The following is an 18,641-nucleotide window of genomic DNA, read 5'->3' on the forward strand; positions in this document are numbered from 1 at the left end:
GATCGGCCTGCCTCTGTCTCCCAAGTGCTGGAACTAAAGGTGTATGTCACCACCGCCCAGTTCTTACTTTATTTTTTAAATTATGTGTTTGTATGTGTGTGTGTGGGTTTGTGCATATAAGGACAAGAGCTCAAGGAGCTCGAAAGAGGGCTTCAGATTTTCTGGAGCTGAGTTATGGTCGGTGCTGGGAACTGAACTCGAATCCTCTGGGAGAGCAGTGAGTGTTCTCAACCACTGAGCATTTCTCCAGCCTCATTCTTTTTGAGACAGAGTCTCTGAACCTGGAGCTCTGTTTCATCCTGACTGGCTAGCCGGTTAGCCTCAGCATTCACCCGCCTCCACCCCCTCGTTTCTACCAGCTTGTAGGTAGGTGCTGGAATCCGAACTCAGGTCTCCTGTAGCAAGGCCTCACCCACTCACTCATCTCCTTCACCTCGTGTTCCCAGCTCTTAACTGGGAATCATCTTTAGCCTTCGATAAATCCTTCATGACCAATATATCTTGTGAAAAGATTGATTCGATATTCAGCAATTTGTTTCTTTTTTTTTTTTCTGTTGAACTCCCAATAAAATTCAGTCTTCAGCCCAAGCGTGTGGCATCTGTAATCTCAGCACTCAGGAATCTGAGACAGGAGGATTGCTGCAAGCTCACAGCCAGCTTGGGCTACATAGTGAGGTCCTGTCTCAGAACAACAAAAAGTAGAAGTGGACAGCCGGAGGATCACCCATTTTCTTCTTGGTGCTGGACACTGAAGCCAGAGTCTCACACGTGTGTTCTGTGGCCGAGCTACAGATAGTAGCCCAGTCCCATCTGGAATGATTCCAAATTAGCATTTACCTTCCCTTGTCCCTGTCTCCAGGACCAAACTTCTCTGTGTAAATAGGGCATTTCCACTGCTTGTGGTGGTGTACATCTGTAACCCTAGTGCTTGGGAGGCTGACGCAGGAGGATTACTATGAATTCGGGGTCAGTCTAAACTATATTGTGAGACTTTGTCTTGAAAAAGAAAGAAGCTGGGGCTGGAGAGATGGCTCAGCGGTTAAGAGCATTGCCTGCTCTTCCAAAGGTCCTGAGTTCAATTCCCAGCAACCACATGGTGGCTCACAACCATCTGTAATGAGGTCTGGTGCCCTCTTCTGGCCTTCAGGCATACACGCAGAAAGAATATTGTATGCATAATAAATAAAATAAATATATAAATATTAAAAAAAAAAAGAAAGAAGCTTAGCTGTGGTGGCACACTCCTTTAATCCCAGTACCCGGGAGGCCAAGGCAGGCGAATATCTGCATTCTAGGCCAGCCTGGTCTACAGAGAGCCAGGGCTGTTCAACAGAGAAACCCTGTCTCCAAACAAAACAAAAAGAGTCTGGGCATGGTGGTTCATGCTTTTAATCTCAGTACTCAGGAGACCGAATAAGACTGATCTCTATGAGTTGGAGGACATTCCATGCTAGTGAGACTCTGGAGAGAGAGAGGGAGAGAGAGAGAGAGAGGGAGGGAGAGAACAAAATTTTAATATGTAATATGGTATTCACCCGATTCTGTCACAGGACTATGGCTGTGGTGGGCATTTACTTTGTACCAAGAAGTTCTAGGTGCTAAGAATAGAGCTGAAAAATGAAATAGAAAACCCACCCCTAGGCTGGTGTTCTTATTTATTCGTTTAAGTTCTTATTACTTTTTTTTTAATTTTGTGGGTATGTTTATGCTCATTCCTGTGTGCTACAGTACATGTGTGGAGGTCAGAGGTCAACTGTCCAGCGTCAACTCTCTCGGGCTGTAGAGATGGCTCAGTGATCAAGGGCACGTGTGGCTCTTACAGAGACCTGATTCAATGATCAGCACCCACACAGTAGTTCACAGCTGTCTGTAACTCCAGTCTCGGGATCCAATGCCCTCTTTTGTCCTCTGTGGCTCTAGGCATACACATGGAACACATACATACATGTGATGTGAGAGTCCCCTCTATATGCTGTGAATATCATTGGTTCATAAAGGAACTGCTTTGGGCCTATAGCAGAGCTATAGGGGAACAGAGCTAGGCGGGAAAAACTAAACTGAATGCTGGGAGAAAGGAGGTGGAATCAGAGAGAAGCCATGTAGCCCTGCCTGAGATTGACGCTGGAACCTAGGCAATGAACCTCGTGGTAAAATATAAAATAATGGAGATGGGGGGCTGGAGAGATGGCTCAGTGGTTAAGAGCATTGCCTGCTCTTCCAAAGGTCCTGAGTTCAATTCCCAGCAACCACATGGTGGCTCACAACCATCTGTAATGGGGTCTGGTTCCCTCTTCTGGCGTGCAGACATACACACAGGCAGAATATTGTATACATAATAAGTAAATAAATATTTTTAAAAAATAATGGAGATGGGTTAATTCTAGATGTAAGAGCTAGCTAGCAATACACTGAAGTAATTGGCCAAGCAGTGTTTTAAATAATAGAGTTTCTGTGTGATTATTTCAGGGCTAAGCGGCCAGGAACCAATAAGCGGCCTCTCTCCCACCAACATACATGCAGGTAAAATACTCATACACACAACATAAAATAAATATATCTACAAAGAACTTTTAAAGAAGTCAGTTCTCTCTTTCCACTTGTGGATGCTGGGGTTCTAACTCGGGTCCTCAGATTTGGTGATAAATACCTTTACCCAATGAGCAATCCCACCAGCCTCTATTTGTTGGTGAACAGGGTCTATAAGTCAGGCTGGTCTTGTGTGTGTGTGTGTGTGTGTGTGTGTGTGTGTGTGTGTGTGGTTTTCCGAGACAGGGTTTCTCTGTAGCTTTGGAGCCTGTCCTGGAATTCACTCTTATAGACCAGGCTGGCCTCAAACTCACAGATATCCACCTGCCTCTGCCTCCCACTGGGCCTTGAACTTCTGCTCTCCCTGCCTCATCTTCAGACTGCTAGGATTCCAGGTGTCTGCTCCTTGCCTGGTTTATGAAATGCTAGGAATTGAGTCCAAGGTTTCATCTATACCAGGCCAGCATCCTACCAACTGAGCAATGGCCCCAGCCCCAGCCCCAGGCCTAGAACTCATGGCAATTCTTCTGCCTCAGTCTCAAGAATGCTGTACTCACAGGAACACACACCACTGTTTCCAACAGAAGCTGGTATTCTAAGTGGGGGGGGGGGGCACCCTAGTCTTTGTTTTTTCCTGAATTGTTTGAGAACGAGCAAGTCAAACTGTAGTTATCACCTTCTCACACATACACACACACACACACACACACACACACACACACACACACCCCAGATGATTCCTATGAATACTCAGGCCTGATCGTCACTCCATTTTAAGCTGAATGAGTCATTGACAGTTTAATGTAAATAAGTGTTTCAGGAAGACACTGTGAAAAGCCAGAGTCTCTGAAGGTCACAGCTAAAGATAAGACGTCCAGCGTGAATCAGGCTGTGGGACAGGACGTGCGTGCGCCTGGGCTTCCAGTATTTGGAGACAGACAAGGCTGGGATGTAACTCGGGTGAGTGTTTAACTATCATGCTCAAAGTGTTGGGTTTGGTTCCAGATCTCACACGCGCGCGGCACACACACACACACACACACACACACACACACACCTCTGGCTGGGGTGACTGAGAAATTACTGAGAAAGGCAAGGTGGTTCCCAGGCATTCAACCCCTCTCAGAAAGAGGAGCCAGTGACCTGTCTTGCCAAAAGTGTCTGCCCTAGAGTGGGTTCCTAAGCGCAGGCGGGTATCTCCTAGCTAGCCTCCGGGCAGGCTGCAGAAGGTCAGGACACCCTGGCACCTGAGGTCCTTCCAACCTCCCTCCCTCATGAGCAGAGTCCCCACGCCTTCAGCTTCACTCTGTCAGTCAGGACTGAACTCTGTTTTCTTCCTAACTTTCCCCCACCCAGCCCCTCCAGGAAACATTCCCCTGATATCTGCCACACAGGCCGGTCACTCCTTGATGCCCACTGGGCCTCCTCTCCCGAGCATTGTGGGACGATCCAGCCCTACCTCGTCCCGCTGGCTCCAACCCCTGTGGAGCCTCATGCCCAGAGTCAGGAAGGCACACAGCCGCTTACTAGCTAGACAAACTGCCAAGTTCCGGGAGCTGGGGATTTCCTCATCTGCAAAGCAGGGGTGTGACAAGCTCCTTGCCGGGAATAGAGGAGATGATGGGCGAGCCTAGTTATTGGAAGACTGATGGACCTTCTGGGTAGTGCAGGAGGCAGAGGTGTGAGGATCTCTGTGAGTTCAAGGCCAGCCTGGTCTGCAGAGTGGGTTCCAGGACAGCTGGGGCTGTGACGCAGAGAAACCTGCCTCAAATTCTTCCCCGCCCCCAAAAGAAAAAGAATGATGAGATGTGAACTCAAAAAAAGGGGTGGGACTTAGTGATACAGAAGGCCAGGCGTGGTGGCCCATGCCTGTGTGCCTAATACTGGGGAGGCTGAGGCAGGAGAATTATGAATTTGAGGCCAGCCTGGAATTCATAATAATTGAGAATCCTGTCTCAATAAGTCAAAAAAAAAAAAAGCTGGACTTTGTGGTTCATAATTATAAGCCTAACCCTCCTAGAAACCAAGGCAGGAGGATAGGCACAAATTGAACACTAGCCTGGGCTTCATGATACGTTCTGGGCTAGCCTGGGCTACAGAGCTAGATCATGTCACCCGTTGCCCACAAAAAGGAAGCGATAGTGAGTTGAAATGAAAATACGGTCTTTGTCATCTTTCCTGGGAAGACCTGACTTCCTAGAGAAATAACCCCGGCTACTGGGACTCTAGGGGACACCATGGAGGATTCTCGGCAGGACTAGGCCTAGTGGCCAATGTCAGCAGGGCTCCCTTCTTCAGCCCAGACCCCATGCTCCATTGAGAGGTGTCACCCCATGTAACCTCCACCATCTCCCCCAAAGCTGCCTGAACCGTGCCTGCCAAGCTCCTTACTGAGCTTCCGGATGAAGGGAGGCCAGGGCTAGCCCCAGCACAAGCCCCCTTCCCAAGACTGGGGTGAACTGAGGTCACCTCCACCCCTCGCAGGGCAGGTGAATGTCAGGACACCAGGGGAGGGCAGGGGCTGTCACCTCCGTGTCTCAGCCTCAGGAAAGAGCGGCGTGAACTCTTCCCCTGCAGTGTACCGTCTGCCGCACTGCGAGGGCGGCTCAGCACTCCTGACAGAGCTGACAGGCAGGCCCAGAGCGCCAAAACTGTGATTCATCTCTGCAGACCCAGCAAATCACGGGTCTCCCACCCCACCTAGAAGTTCCCATCAGACAAGTACTGTTCACCGTTTTTTGAGATGGTCTCAGGTAGCCCAAGCAATCCTGGAGCTCTATATAATAACTGAGGGTGACCTTGAACTTCCGATTCTACTCCCCCTGCCTTCCAAGGGCTGCTGGAATTACAAGTGTGCACCTGGTTTTATCAGATGCTGCCCCCTGGCCTGCATTTCCAGCCCCACATTTATGCTATTGAAGGCCTATTCTGCCAGATGCTCATCTCGTCTGGGAGGTGCACACCGTCCCATTTTACAGATGAAGAAACTGAGGCAAGGTGTGGAGAATAGGTAGCATAGGTGGGGACTGGTAGGTCATCCGGCTCCTAAGTCTTCCATCTCCCGCCTCTCTCCTCTGCCACAGACCCAGTGTATCGGGGACCAGCCCCAACAAACATACCTCTCGCCAGGGTAGAGGCGTGGGGATTTAGAAATATAGTCAAGAATGTGAAGATGCCAATCGGGAGGGAATTCCAATGAGTGCTGAAAATTCTCCCGCGTTTAATTTCCAACTGCTTAAAATAGCCCTGACCCCAAAAGGTAGGAGTGAGACAAAAACTGAATCAACGTGATACAAGGAAATGAACAAACCAATTGAAAGTCGCGGGCCACAGTCACAGTTAAACAGTCTGTTGCTAGAACAAAACACGAGTATCTCTCACTTCCTAGGCCAAAACATTCAATAGGCAAACCACTCCCTGGATGGAATCCCAAGTTATCTCCATAAGGGAACTGGAACTTAGTAGGGCCATAGACTTTTGTAGGAGGTGGGAACAGATCTGTTTCTCTCTCTCTGGAGCACAAAATCTTGTTATCTGTGTTATCTGCCACGCCTGTCGGTAACCTTGAGAGAGAACTCTCTGGTCTACAACTGGGTGGGACCTTTGTTTGAGGGAGAAGCACAATAACCTTGAAGGAACTAGAGGAAAGTTAAGTTCCAACTCTCTGCTGACCTTTGGTCAAGGTGGAAATAGCCTCCTATTTTCGGGCCTCCAAGGAAGGAGTCAGGCGAAGCAGGGAGGCTGAGGGAAGACTATGGAAGGTTCCCAGCTAAGACATTTGCGGCAGCCCCATGGACACGAAATAAGCAACTAAGGTAATATGTATTCATGGGGGTACAAGAGAAGCCCCCCATGAGCATCTCCATGAACCCTCACCCTCTTTGTTCTCTTGGTTTGGTTTCTCAAGACAGGGTTTCTCTGTGTATCCCTGGCTGTCCTGGAACTCACTCTGTAGACCATTCTGACCTTGAACTCCCAGACACCGCCTGCCTCTACCTCCTGAGTGCTGGGTTTAAAGGTGTGCGCCACTATTGCCAGGCTCCTTGAAATCTTTTGCTAGCAGAAGCCATGCTGTGAAAGCTGCCCTCTCCTATGTGCCGTTTCATGCTGGTTTGTGGAGAAGAATCAAAGAGGCCAGGCACCCGCAGACCCCTCACCCAGGGCTGACCCAGACTCAGCCCGCAGGAGGTTCCCAGGAGCTGACTTCGGGGACCCAAGTAGACTTTCTTCTTGTATTTCCCCTTATACTCAGAGGGCGGTAATGGCTGCCAGCCTTGAGTGCTGAAGAGACACAGCTGTGGAGGCAGCGTGTCATCCGGGCACCTGAGTGAGTCTAGCTTAGTCTTTGGGAAGAAGCCTGGCCCCAGCGCTTAAGGAGGCCCAAGGATGTCAAGGAAATGGGCCTTGACCTGACCAGCCTCCTTACCCCACCACACACATCCGCCCTGCACTCATGGTGCCCTTATGTCTGAATCCAGGCCCTGCCACAACTCTGCAGCAATGGCTGTGTTTTGCTCCCTTCACCAGTTGGGGCCTCTAGGCTCCGCAGACATTCCTGGGGGTCCCCCTGTACCCACATCCCTGAGTGTCCCCTTCCAGCCCTGGCATCTCCGGAGCTCTTGAGAACAGTGCGTATGTCACTGTTGTCCCTCCAGAGCCTGGACTGAGCAGACAAGGAGGAAGAGGACCAGGAAGCTAGCTCGCTGCATGGGTAAAAGCACTTCTGGCAGAAGTCTGAGGCCTGAGTTCAGATCCCCAGAAACCAAGTAAAGGCCAGGCACGGTAGTGCAAGAGTCTACAGCCCTACCTTCCCCTCAGGAAATGGGAGGCAGACGCAGTAGAGGCTCCTGAAGGGCAAAGGCCGGCTGGCTTGACCTCCCTAGCAGTAAGGCACACCTGCATCCGCACGCGTGAGCAGACACACACACATAGCCTAGAGGCTGAGGAGCCTCGCTGCCTGTCGCCTCTCCCACTGGGCCAAGCCAGAGAAGCCATCGCGAGTCTCTTGAAATGCTGCATGTATTAGACAGCATTCTTAGACGCGGAGCCCAGTTTCTTTTGCATTTTGCTTCGGGTTTTGGATACAACTGTCTTGCTACATAGCCCTGTCTGCCGTGGTCCTCGATATGTAGCCCAGGTTAGCCTTGATCAGGTAGCAAACCTCCCGCCCCAGACTGAGTGCGGGATTCCAAGGGTCTACCACTATGGCGAGCTCTTTTGCTTCTGTGTTGATTTTCACAAATCAGCAATGTTTATTAATTGATGGAAGAGCGCCTGTATCAAGGACTAGCAATTTATTTCACTTTATATTTTGAGATGAGGTCTCGTGTAGCCCAGGCTAGCCTCAAGCTCCATAACTAAGCAGAGGATGACTTGGAACTCCTGAGCCCCTTCCCTGTAGTCCCCAAGGCCTAGGATCCGCAGGCCCCACCACAGCTAGCCGCATACTCTAGCTTTAAGGAAGAAGATGCATCCCCTAACAGACCAGTTTTTCCTGAAAAAAATTCCATCTGCCTGAGTCAACCCACTAAGAAAGCCCCCTCTGCCTTAATCCTTTCGGAAAATACCCTGAAGAAGCTGAGGCATGGCTTGGTGGGCAGAACTCTTTCCTAGCTCCTTCAGTAGGGTCATGGGTTCAAAGCTCACCTAGCTCCTTCAGTAGGGTCGTGGGTTCAAAGCTCGCCTAGCTCCTTCAGTAGGGTCGTGAGTTCAAAACTCGCCTAGCTCCTTCAGTAGGGTCGTGAGTTCAAAACTCACCTAGCTCCTTCAGTAGGGTCGTGGGTCCAAAGCTTGCCTAGCTCCCATGTGGACTGCAGGTTCAGTCTCTAGTTAACCAGGCAGCTGCCCTTCTCCCTTGGCCCCACTCTTTTTTTTTTTAATTGAAAATATTTTCTTCGTATTGCTCACAATTTCCCCTACTCAAATCCTCCAAGATCCTCCCCAGCCACCTAATTTCATGCTTTTTCTTTCTCTCTTTAGAAAGTCAACAAGCAAACAGACAAAAAACATTAAAACACACAAAAAAACCTAAAAACACAAAATCAGAAATCATAATATATAAGCAAAACACCAATAAGACAAAAATGCCCAAACAAAGCAATATGAGACCCAAAATCTACAGAAATACCATTGAATTTGTTTTGAGTTCACTTCTGGGCATGGGGCTTGCCCTTAAATATGGCTAATATACTCAGTGAGACGCTGTTGGGAAAAGTAATTTATCCTTCATAAGAAGGTGTCAATTGCAGATGGCTTCTTGGCTAAGGGAGGGGTCCATGTCCACCGGGACCCTGTCTGGCTTGACCCTGTCCACGCTCTGTGCGTACTGTCACAGTCTCTATGAGTTCATGTGTCTATCAGGTCTGTAGTGTCTGGAGGACATGGTTTCTGCATAGCTCCCTGAGCCCTGAGGAAAGGAGTTGTATGAAGACATCCTGTTCCAAAGTCTCTCATTCTCTGCACTGTTCGGTTGTGAGTCTCTGTTGTAGTTCCTACTGCAACAGCAAGCTTCTCTGATGGTGGCTGAGCGGGGCACTGATCTATGGTACGGCAGAGTGGCATTAGGAGTCATTTCACAGCTGCATTCCTTCAGGAGAACAATAGTATTTGGTTTTCTCCTAGGCCCATAGTTTATCTAATCTCAGGTTCTTGACCTCCTGAGCAGTGTCAAGCATGGGTTCTGTCTCAGGCAGAGGGGCTTAAATTCAAGCAGATAGTGGTTGGTTTCTCCCACACTGTGCCGCTACTACACGGGTGTATCTTAAAGGCAGGTCACCATTGTGGCTCAGAGGGTTTCTAGCTAGGTTGGTGGTTATCTTTCTCCTCTGTTAGCATGCAGGGCACCTTCCAGTACCATGAACGCTAATCAGTAGGGGTCAATGTTCTAATCAGCCACCATTGTCCACTGAGATATGTGTTTTTAGCAATACGGTCTTCTTATCAGTTTGTGCAACCAATCACCTTGGCAATAGCCTGAGATGTTCGGGGTTCCTGTGGGGGCCCCTTTGATGTAACCCATTCCCCCACACAGGAGATTTCAGTTGGTAGCAAATGATGTCTAGTTGAAGCCTTTTCTCCCGTTATTTGGTGACTCCATTTCTTTCACATATGTATATATTTTAGGAAGCTTCTACAATAGGTTTCCATATGACCCTCAAATGGCCCTTAGCGTTAGCTGCCCCCACCCGTATTCCCTCCTTTACTCCACTCCCCCTCCCTTCCCCACTTAGTCTCGCTTTGCAGACTTGGCTGCCCTCAAGTTCATGGTGATCCTCCTGCCTCAGCTTCCTAAGTGCTGTCTGTGCCAAAAGACATGCCCCTCCACCGATGACTTAGTCGTTTGTCTTCTGTTCTGTTTTCGTGTTCACACCTTCCTAATTCACTCTGCCGTTTCAGAACCAGCACCGCCATTCTGTTCCGAATAGTTGCAGCTGGCTGCCCTCTTCAGATCCACGCAAAAACTGTCTACTGACAAACTTGTCTGTTGACATTGATTTCAGACCCAAGGTTACAGTGGCCCCTCCGGTCCTCACCGCACCTCTCCTCTTGGTGAGTTTTGCCTGAATGGTGCACAGGAGAGCAGAGGCAAGCAGACCACAAGTCACATCACAGCCATAGCTACAGAGAGTGTTTAAGACCAGCTCGGGCTACACGAGAGGACTGAGTTCCTGAGAGGAATAGGAAGCAGTGTGTCTGATCGCAGCTCTATCATTATTACTCATGAAACAGGAATTGTCATTTACCGAGTTCATGGTTTTGCTTGCATCGTCACCCGTGACCCTCAGCAACTGGAGGAGGCCTTGGCAGAAAGAGGCAGAGGAGGATGTAATTATTCAGAAGGTGAAGTCACCAACCCGGGCCTCACTGCTGGCAAGCGATCCAGCATTTTTGGACCTAGTGCGAGGCCCTAAGAGAACCAGCAGTACCTAACATAAGCAGGAGGTACTTAAAGACTAATTGTTTGTTTTTATGTTTTAGTTTTCAAGACAGGGTGTCTCTGTGTAGCTCTGTCTGGTCTAGAACTTGCTCTGTAGACCAGGCTGGCCTCGAACTCAGAGAGATCCTTCTGTCTCTGCCTCCCAAGTGCTGGGATTAAAGGTGTGCGCCGTCACCACCCAGCTTGATGTTTTACTTTTCATTTTTATGTGTACAGGTGCTTTGCATACATATATGTGTGTGCACTATATGAATGCCTGCCCAATGAGGCATCAGATCACCCGCAACTGGAATTACAGATGCTTCTTAATGGCTGCCGGGGAACTAAGAGTCAAGTCCCAGACCTCAGGAAGAGCAGCCTGTCCTCTTAACCACTAAGCTAGTTCTCCAGTCCCTTTAGTGGACATTTTTAAGCGATGTTCCCAAGCTCCCATCATCCCCCAGGCCTTTCCTGTCTCGGCTGATTACCCTGCCTTCCTCTCATTTAGGACTGAGCCAAGGAGTCATCTTTGATTCTGAGTTTGGCTTCACCCCATGCTCAATGGTTCGTAGAGTCCTGTCCATTAATCTCCGTCTCCCGACCATTGACATTTAAGGCTGTTTACTGCTCAACTGGACACGGCAGCAGTTACCGGATGGAAACCTGACCTTTCGGTCCTGGCCTTATCTGGCCAGTCTACTGGTCACAGCGCCCTTCCCACCATTTCTTCCCTTCGCATCTTCCAGTGAAGCTGGATGTGGTAGCATGGTCTTAAAATCAAAACTGAATGTGGCAGCAGGGACTTGAAATCCTGGCGCTCCCACTCGGGAGGGGGCTCAGCAAACAAAGACACCTGTCACCAAGCCTGACAACCTGAGTTCGATCCTCGGGACCCACAAAGTGGCAGGAGAGAGGTGATTCCTAGGAGTTGTTCTCTAGTTTCACACAAGCACCGTGGCACCTGCAGGCATGCACACACACATGCACACACACAGATTAGTTAATAATTAGCAAAAAGGAAGTTCCAACACTAGAAAGACCAAGAATCAAGTTCAAGGCCATCCTGGGCTACGTGAAACCCTGTCTCAAAAAAACAACCAAATGGGGTTGGTTGGATAGAGGGCTCCGTGGTTAAGGGCACTTTTGCTCTTGCAGAAAGCTGGGATTCGGTTCCCAGCACTTGATTGACACCGCTTGGCTCACGCCCTCCACAGCTCCAGTTCCAGCTGATCCAGTACTCTCTCTGACCTCCAAGGGCAACAGGCACACACACGGTGAACATACATGCATGCGAGCGAAATATTCATGCACACGCACACACCCATGCAAAGTGCTTCTGATTTAAGTTTCATTTAAAACAAGGCCAATGAGATATCTGAGGTGGGTGGGGGAGGGGGAGGTCAGTAAGATGTCTGGGGGGGACAGTGAGATGTCTGAAAGTGGGGTAGTGGTGGAGGGGGCGGGGATAAAAGCAGTGTCATTCAGGCCTGACGATCTCAGTTTGATCCCCAGAATTCATGTGAAGGCAGAAAGAGAACACCAGCTCCAGAGAGATGCTCTCTGGCCTCTGACCTCCACCTTCTGACCTCAGTACTCTGGAGCACACATGTCCCACATCATGCACACACACAATCACATATAAATAACAATTTTTATTGGTTTTTCTTTTTTTAAAAATATGTGCACTTTTAAAAAATATGTATTTATTTATTTATTATGTATACAATATCCTGTCTGTGTGTATGCCTGCCTTCAGGCCAGAAGAGGGCATCAGATCTCATTTCAGATGGTTGTAAGCCACCATGTGGTTGCTGGGAATTGAACTCAGGACCTTTGGAAGAGCAGGCAATGCTCTTAACCGCTGAGCCATCTCTCCAGCCCTTTTTATTGGTTTTTCAAGATAGGGTTTCTCTGTGTAGCCCTGGCAGGCTGATCTGAACTCAGGGATTTGCCCGCCTCTGCCTCCCAAGAACTAGGACTAAAGGCACTCGCCGTTACCCCCATCTTATAAATAACATTTAAAAATAAATAAAAACAAGGTAAAAGAACAATAATGAAGACTTTAGGAAACAATGACCAAACAGCACCAACCAGGCTTCTAGTACTGGTCGGACCCACTGGGAGACTTTTGCTTTCTTCTAAGATTCCCCCGCAAAAAGTAATCCAGACCTCCCATTCACCAAGCAGCAGACAGGCAGGTGCCACTGTGCCCCATTAGATGGTTAATCTTTTTAAAGAAAGTGAGACAGAAAGATGTGAGACAGAAAGACGCTGGCATCAGGCTAAGGAGAGAAGCAATGGGGGCAGGGCAGTCACGGAACAGTGCCAACAGGAGAGCTCACCATCTGACAGAGGCAACGCCAGCTACCAGGAGAAAACAGGCTCTCTTAAAAACGGTGTCGGGGCAAGCGGTGGTCCATATGGAACGAGTAAAATTAGCTCCTTCCCAACTCCAGGTGGGTTCGGGGCTCACAAATAACAAGACTTTTAACTCTGAGAAGAGGAAAATACAGGGGGCTATTTGTGTGATCTCCCAGTGAGAAGTCACCTTGTTAAAGTCCACTTGAAACTTACTGCGCACACAAAGCAAGCACTCTCTTCCAAGCGTGCAGCTTGATAAGATTCTGTGGAGTAAATCCAGCTGTGCACGCTGCGGAGCGCGTGACAGCGCCTCCCTCCTCCGACCTAAGGCCACGGGTGGAGCTCATGTTCAAGGTCCTGGGTTCAGTCCCAAGTGTTGCCCCCAAAAGAAAAGAAATCACAGTACAAGGGAGGTGGGTGCAGGAGAACCAGGAGTTCAAGGGCATCCTCGGCTATGTGGGGGGTTCAAGGCCAGCCTGGAGTACACAAAGCCAGATGTGGTATCACAGGCCTTTAAGTCAAGGGAGGCAATGACAGGCAGGTCCTTGACTTTGCGGCCAGCCTGGTCTACAGAGTGAATTCCAAGACAGCCGGGGCTACACAGAGAAACCCTGTCTTAAACAGACAAAACAAACAAACAAAAACCAATTTAAATGTTGGGTTCAGCTGGTAGAATCCTTGGATAGCAGACAGGAAGCACTGGGCTCTGCACTCAACGGTGCTCTGGATACCTGAAACCCAACATTTGGGGTTGGAAGCCAGAGAATCAAGAGTTCGGGGCCACCCTCTGCTAATGCGTAAAAGGCCAGCCTGGGATACTTGAAATCTTCTCTGGAAAAAAGTAAAAACAGGCACAAAGAAACATGGATGGGGCTGCAGACAGTGCTCAGTTTGGGTCCCAGCACCCGGATGATGTTTCCAGGGCCTCCACACCCTCTTCTGGCCTCCCAGGGCACCAGGCATACATGCGGTGTACAGACATACATGTAGGCAAAATACCCACATACAAAACAATTCAATGTTTGTTTTTAAAGGAACACGAACATTTAACTCTTAGCCGGGCATGGTGGTCCATACCAGTAATTGCCTGCATGGGCCATATAGTAAGTTCTAGGCCAGTCTAGGCCAAGTAGTCTCAAATGATAACAGAATCATTAACAGAATTTTTTAATGCTTCAACAATAATAAAAATGATTTAAGAAAGGTTAAAAAGATACATCCCAATAAAGATTTGCAACACATCTATCAAGCCTGGGACTTGACCACGGAAACCAAGGTAAGTGTACTCATGAGGGAGCAAACAGAGCTGTAGTTCAGATGCAGTGTGGGCTCAGCACACACAAGGCTCCAGGCTCAATCCACAGCCATCAAACAACAGTCGAACAAAATGGAAAGTGAAATCCAATTCCCAGCAGGCCCACCAAGCAGTCACAGGCTCTGTTGGGAGGGTGGGAGCTAAGTCAGAGTCTTTGGGAGGAGGCCTCTTCTCACCATAGACTGGCCCAGAAAAGTGCGGCTGCCTAACCCTTGAGCGCTGGAGACAATTTGTAAGGAAGGGAAAGAAAACTCTTGTCTCCCTGTTTTTAAATTTTTCTTTTTCTCTGTGTATGTGTTTACTTTTTTTTTTTTTTTCGAGACCGGGTTTCTTTCTAGCTTTGGTGCCTGTCAACTAGCTCTGTAGACCCAGCTGGCCTCAAACTCATAGAGATCCACCTGCCTCTGCCTCCTGAGTGCTGGGATTAAAGGCGTGTGCCATCACTGCCCCGCGTGTGTTTAAATTTTATTTAATTTTTATTAGTAGTCTGTGGGGGGTATGAATGTGTGTGTGTTTGAGTATGTGGGAGGTGGTGTGTGTGTGAATGTGTGTGTGTATGTGGGGTATTTGTGTATGTGGAGTATGTGTGTGTATGTATGGGTTGTGTGTATATGGGGGTATGTGTATGTGGGGTTTGTGTGGATATATGTGTGTAGGTGGGGTGTGTGTGTGTGTGTGTGTGTGTGTGTGAGGAAGGGGCAGTGTGTGGGAGTGAATGCAGCCCTACCACAGTATAGGTGTGTGTAGGTCAGACCTTCTGGAAGTCACTTCCCTGCTTCCCCTGTAGCACCATAATTAGGCCAAGTCTTCACTCTCGCTCGGTCGGAATCTCCACAGAGGTCAGCCAGCCTTTTCTGTCTTTTTCCTTTTGAGACAGGGTCACATTAAGCTGTCTGCCCAGCCTTTTATTCACTTTATAACTCAGGCACCTTCCTGTCTCGGCCTCCCAGGGCTTGAAGGCCCAAGTCCTGCAGCTGGGGCTCTTTCCAGTGTCCCACCCTCCCTTCTGCCCTCACTTCCCTGCCTCCCCTCACAGAGGCCTGGACTGGGTCAGGAGTCTCCTCACTTACCCCTGGTTTCTCCACTCTGCACAAGGCCTCTAAGGCCCCTGCTGTAATCACAGGACTTTCTTGGACAAAAGCCCAGTGGTTTCTGACCTGAAGCAGAAACTTTCCTGGCTTCCTATTCAAGGGAATCAAGCACTGACTTCCGGGTTCTTGGGTCAGTCCTTTGAGTAAAGCCCTCAGGGCCACAGCTGGATCCCCAGGGCTCCTTCACAAACATAGCTGGCCTTTAATGCTGGGGACACCAACAGAGAGGCTGAGCATCAGTTGGACATCCCGGTGGTGTGACCCTGCCATGTAACCTGGGCTTCCTCACCACAACAGAGAGAGGGTTGAGACACCAAGCATGGGGGCAGAGGAGGATTCTTGACTTTGGAGGCCAACAGTATGGCTTCTACCATGTTTCATTCAGCAGGCAGTTGCTGGGGAGAAAAGTCGGGTTCCACCTCAGGAGAAGGCAGAATAGAGAATAGTGTCTGAGACAGGACACATTTCTGGGACCATTCTTAGGTAGTGGACATGGGATTATATTAGGATTTCACCAGGAGTCTGTGGTGGCGGGATCCTAGACCGTCTGGATGTGAGTCCAGCCCCTGTCCTCGCCAGGACAGGGACCCTTTTGTTGTTGATTTCTGAGGACGCGTCTTGCGCATCTCTAGCTGACCTGGAACTTAATCCCTCTCAAGTGCTGGCATTATAGGCTTCCACTCTCCTGCCCCACCCCACAGGAAGTCTTTGGAGGAAGGGTCTTTATCTGCTAAACAGAGGTAGGAACAGCCACACCCGAAGAACTGTCCCCGCCCAAATGTCAAGAGCCCTTCCAGTGTCTGCAATTGAAGACTGTGGAGGGAAGCCGCTGGTCTCTGGCCGGTCACTAGCACTCTGTATGGGCAGATCTGCCTCACTGAAGCTACTTCAGAGCAGTGTGAGGTGGCAGAGCCCCAACAATGGTACGTCTGTGGCCACAGCCTGCCGTGTTTGTGAAGGTCTGCCAGAGGGAGGAGACCCTGCAGGTGGGGACATGAGGTGGGGCATGGGCTCCCAGGCCTCAGGGACTGTTCAGAAAGCCACTTCCTCCTAGTCCTCCAAAGGACTGAGTCAGCAGTGCTGCAGCGAAGCCGACTAAAGGATGTGGGAAAAACCTCACCTTCGCGGTCACTGTCCTCCCTTGTGGCCCAGTTCCTCGGGGAGGGGGGGGTCAGACCCCCTCCTACCCCCACTCCCGGGGCCGTGGGCCTGAGTTTCTCAAGGTCAGCTGCCTTTGACTCGAGGTCGGAATTCTATCAGGTGACTGCAAGAAGGTGTCCAAGGACTGAGGAACAAGGAAGCTGACTAGAGACTGAGCAATGGACCCACCCACCCCAGGCTGATGGCCGTTTAGATAGGTGAAGGATAGACAGGCGTGCTGAGTTCCCAGCTGCACGCAGTCCAACCCTGAGGCCTCCTCATTTGGTCTTCTGACAGCCATAGCAGGGCTGGGAGTGTAGAGCCCTCACCTTGTGTGTTCACGGCTCTGGGTGTGTGGAATCTGGTAGAGGTGATTGTACTAATTGGATGTGTGTGTGTGTGCGTGTGTGTGTGTGAATGTGTGTGTGTATAAGAAAGAGAGAGAAGGAGAGAGAGAGTCAGGATCTTCCTATGTTATCCTGCTGGAACTTGACATTAGACCAGGCTGGTTCCTGTTTGCTTTCCAAGGCTGGGACTAGGACCTGGCACCTCACCTGTGCTCCTTAGCATAGGACAAAGAGCGGCAGCTAGTGATAAAATGCATTGCAGAAAGGAATCTCAGATCCACACACTGAGAAAAACATAAGAGAAACAAACAGCCCATGACTGGCCTTGGCTGGGTCTGGTAGGGAATACAGGCCTAACCTCAATACTAGGGCGGCTGGGGCAGGAGAAATAAAAGCTCATGGCCCAGCCTGGGCAACTTAGACCCTGTCTCAAAATAAAAATCAGTAAATCAATATAAACGACAACGACACTTCCTCCCACCTGGAGCCTCCCATTCCTCTCTGGTAAGACAAGTGGGACTGAGGTTCAACAAACGGCCTGGGGTACATGAGGGTGCAGAATGGACAGGTACATTCTTCTCAACTGGGCACATTTTGAGGCTACCCACCCTGGTCCCAGAAGATATTGAGAATCCTCTCTGGGAAGATAGGAAAGAGAAGGGCCCTGGTCACACACTAGCAAGGCCACAGGGAACTTGAGGCCTCTGTGAGGGTTTGCTTAAGAGCAACCCCCTCTACCATTTCCCACATGGAGAAAAAATTTCTCACCCTCCCAATCTGGCCAATGTATTCTGGCCTCCGGTATCTCCTCAACAGGTGTAAGGTAACAGCTCCCACAGGAAGGTATGGGGCACAGACTGGCTTCTTACAGCTGGGAAAGTCTTCCAGCCATGCCTTCTTGCCAACTGTCCTGTGTGAGCACCCGGTGTGTGCCAGGCATCACGCCAAGCATTTTATAGACGTAGTTCACCCTGTTCTTGTGATATGGTCTCGGGGTAGGGATCATCCCCATTTAATGGATGAAAAAACTGAGGCGCCACAAACTTATTTCTGAGTCAGATTCCTCAGCAACGGATCAGGAATCTGAGGTAGAGGTGACCTGTCCAGAGCGGGGCCCACCCTAAGGCAAACTTGTTCTGCTGCATTGGCTCTGCCATCTGTGCCAGGATGGTTAATCCGAGAGACAGGACACATATGTGTCACCCATGTCGTAATCCAGCAAAGGTACCATTGGCACTGTGGGATCAGCCTAGGACACAGGCACTGAGGCCAAAGGTTCAAATGGACAGGAGGAGTCAGCTGCCCATCTGGGCCTGGTCCCCAGGCCATTTGCTGCTAACATCTGTCCGGTGCTGCCCAGCTGACTCATGGGACTCAGAAAGCCCACATTTTATAAGGTCACTCAAGCAGTCTTCACACTCTGCTTGTTGACATCTAGGACTGCCATGGGATCTTCTGCCTGGCATGTCACACATGGGCACTTTTTCTTAGGTCCAGCATCCGGGGCCACAGCTCCCAGTCTAAAAAACTAATAGGGTCTTGCTGTGTACCACAGGCTAGCCCAGAACATATCGTGTATCCCAGATTGGCCTGGAATTCCCTAAGTAACTCAGGCTGATCTTGGATTCATAATAATCCTCTTCCCTTGGCCTCCCAAGCCCTGGGATTCTAGGCCTGCTTCACCATACCCAGGGCTCGTGGGTAAATCCTGACAGAGGAGCCGTGGCTGTCCAGAGCACTTTGGACAAAGGGTTCTGTCCCTCGTGATGGACTGACAATGCCTGCCACAGCTAAGATGAAGTGTTGACTGTGGGCTGCGAATTTGCTTAGCTCACGGGGCCTGTTTCGGTGAACCCTCAAGAAGTTCCCCTAATGTCCCTCGTAGGTGAGACGTCCCAGTAACCTGTTTCTGTGAAGATGAGCCCTGAGGGAAAAAGCTGCACATA

General features: G+C 49.7%; 1 long non-coding RNA gene across 1 annotated transcript; it reads left to right on the forward strand.

Moving 5' to 3' along the window:
- The first annotated feature begins 3,372 nt into the window (after positions 1-3,372).
- LOC146889885 (uncharacterized) lies at positions 3,373-10,643 on the forward strand. The gene is made up of 2 exons (XR_014999406.2): positions 3,373-3,486; positions 9,922-10,643. It is a non-coding gene; the product is annotated as an uncharacterized LOC146889885 (long non-coding RNA).
- Positions 10,644-18,641: the final 7,998 nt, after the last annotated feature.

Source organism: Myodes glareolus, chromosome 24 (genome assembly GCF_982192425.1).
Source record: "Myodes glareolus chromosome 24, mMyoGla1.1, whole genome shotgun sequence".
Classification (NCBI taxonomy): domain Eukaryota; kingdom Metazoa; phylum Chordata; class Mammalia; order Rodentia; family Cricetidae; genus Myodes; species Myodes glareolus.